Source organism: Gobius niger (assembly GCF_951799975.1).
Source record: "Gobius niger genome assembly, chromosome: 1".
Classification (NCBI taxonomy): Eukaryota; Metazoa; Chordata; class Actinopteri; order Gobiiformes; family Gobiidae; genus Gobius; species Gobius niger.
Window position 1 is genome coordinate 75,647,507 of NC_136852.1, and position 3,118 is coordinate 75,650,624.

Genomic DNA, 3,118 nt, shown 5'->3' on the forward strand with positions numbered 1-3,118 from the left:
GTAGTTTTCTTGTCATTTTTGTATCACTTTTTTTTGCATTTTTGTCGATTTCTTAAATATTTTTTTGTCGATTTTTTATTACGTTTTTGTCGATTTTTTTTTTTAATTTGTCGATTTTTAAAATATTTTTTGTCGATTTTTTAAATAATTTTTTGTCTAATTTTTTTAGTAACTTTTGTCACTTTTTTTTTTTTTTTAGCATTTTTAGCTATTATTTTGTCACTTTCTGATGATTTCTTTGTTGCGTTTACATCCTTGTTTTCTGTTGCTGTTTTAATGCCATTTTTCAAGAAGCTTTTAGATTTGGGCAAAGCTGAAAACTGGAAATGTGATCGGTTCAGGTGGGGGTGAAGAGGTTAAAACCACGTTGGACCTAAACATGTCTCGCCTTCATATAGAGCAACTTTAATTTAAGTTTGCACAATGTTGCCGTAATCAACATCCAGTATTTTTCTAAATGTTTCCATGTTGTTTATATTTACATAGATTTACATTTATTTTCCATATAAAACAAAAACATGGAAACTTTAAAGTTGCACGAGCTCCGTTTCAGTCAAGCTTTTGAGTCAGTTTGATGAAAAAACAAATAGTCTCAATAGTTTTTATAATTGACTGTATAATTGTTTTCCAGTGTTTGTGGAGATTAACAAGCTGGAAATAAATCACTGTTTTGTTTGTTGCTTCTATTGGAGTATTTTCTGGTTTAAACTTTACAACTATACCAGATATTTAAATACATATAATTTAGTACAATTTACAAATATTCAAATGTGTAATTTAGGAGAAAGTTGAGCTTCTGTTCATGATTCCTTTTTTATAAGTGAATCCCTGATTTACCGTCTCAAAGTCAAATGTTTTTTATAGTAAACTCACTTGACTTCACTGAAAGACCTGTGTTTGAATGAACAATGAAAGAGGAAACTATGAAGTTTACACAACTGGCCCATTAATGCACCACACTGTACAGGGAAAAAGGGAAGAAAAATAAATAAAACTGTAGTGGAGATGGGAACGACAACAGGGAAACAGCCGGACCAAGAGAATTACAATAGACTAAAACATGCCCACATTAGAAACACCAGATTAATATTGGAACCAATATCCGAAAGAACTACAGTGTAAACCTGTGATTCATCTCAAATCAAGTAAGATTAATGACGTAGTAATTCTTTTTAGACACACTTCGTCCAAACCAAGTGTTCTGTTTATTTTGGTCCATTCTACTAAATGTAAAAAGCTGCTGTGATGCATTTAAATGCTCTTCATGGAACATTCTGTGTGAAGCTTAAAACTGATGATTGTATCGTTAAAAACCTGCATCTGTTCAGCTCAGGAAGGACTCGCATCAGAAGTCAAAGTGATCCAGACCTAAGAACTGATCATGTTTTGTAAATGTATTGAGTTGAACACGGGGTCGGCACTGATGAGCTCATCGCTTCAGCCGACTCCAGTTTGAGCGTCCGCACTGTGTGAACTGTGGAAGAGAAGATGAATGTGAAATTACTCAAATAAATGTGTGAACTTCTGCACTTAAACTAGAAATGTTAGTTAGGGTCCAAACTCATGCCTAATTTTCCGAACATATTTGCCTCCGAGTTCTTCACAGTTACATGTTCATATTAGGCACTTTTCACATCTTGCATGCTCTTAGTTTAACATCACGGCTCCGGCTAATCAGCTATGAGCTAACTCACGGCTAATCAGCTATGAGCTAACTCACGGCTAATCATACTATGAGCTAACTCACGGCTAATCATACTATGAGCTAACTCACGGCTAATCATACTATGAGCTAACTCACGGCTCATCAGCTATGAGCTAACTCACGGTTAATCATACTATGAGCTAACTCACGGTTAATCATACTATGAGCTAACTCACGGTTAATCATACTATGAGCTAACTCACGGTTAATCATACTATGAGCTAACTCACGGCTAGTCATACTATGAGCTAACTCACGGTTAATCATACTATGAGCTAACTCACGGCTAATCAGCTATGAGCTAACACACGGCTAATCATACTATGAGCTAACTCACGGCTAATCATACTATGAGCTAACTCCCGGCTAATCAGCTATGAGCTAACTCACGGCTAATCATACTATGAGCTAACTCCCGGCTAATCAGCTATGAGCTAACTCACGGCTAATCAGCTTTGAGCTAACACACGGCTAATCATACTATGAGCTAACTCACGGCTAATCAGCTATGAGCTAACACACGGCTAATCAGCTATGAGCTAACACACGGCTAATCATACTATGAGCTAACTCACGGCTAATCAGCTATGAGCTAACTCACGGCTAATCAGCTATGAGCTAACACACGGCTAATCATACTATGAGCTAACTCACGGCTAATCAGCTATGAGCTAACTCACGGCTCATCATACTATGAGCTAACTCAGGCTAATCAGCTATGAGCTAACTCACGGCTAATCAGCTATGAGCTAACACACGGCTAATCATACTATGAGCTAACTCAGGCTAATCAGCTATGAGCTAACTCCCGGCTAATCATACTATGAGCTAGCTCACGGCTAATCATACTATGAGCTAACTCCCGGCTAATCAGCTATGAGCTAACTCCCGGCTAATCATACTATGAGCTAGCTCACGGCTAATCATACTATGAGCTAACTCCCGGCTAATCAGCTATGAGCTAACTCACGGCTAATCAGCTTTGAGCTAACACACGGCTAATCATACTATGAGCTAACTCACGGCTAATCAGCTATGAGCTAACACACGGCTAATCAGCTATGAGCTAACACACGGCTAATCATACTATGAGCTAACTCACGGCTAATCAGCTATGAGCTAACTCACGGCTAATCAGCTATGAGCTAACACACGGCTAATCATACTATGAGCTAACTCACGGCTAATCAGCTATGAGCTAACTCACGGCTCATCATACTATGAGCTAACTCAGGCTAATCAGCTATGAGCTAACTCACGGCTAATCAGCTATGAGCTAACACACGGCTAATCATACTATGAGCTAACTCAGGCTAATCAGCTATGAGCTAACTCCCGGCTAATCATACTATGAGCTAACTTCCGGCTCATCATACTATGAGCTAACTCCCGGCTCCCGTACTGTGTCCTCTG

At 38.3% G+C, this 3,118-nt stretch overlaps 1 protein-coding gene across 1 annotated transcript in view; it reads right to left on the reverse strand.

The window, feature by feature from the left end:
• tmem175 (transmembrane protein 175) overlaps positions 1-3,118 on the reverse strand; it is a 183,751-nt gene that overhangs the window by 130,367 nt on the left and 50,266 nt on the right. The gene's annotated exons all lie outside the window — the stretch shown is intronic.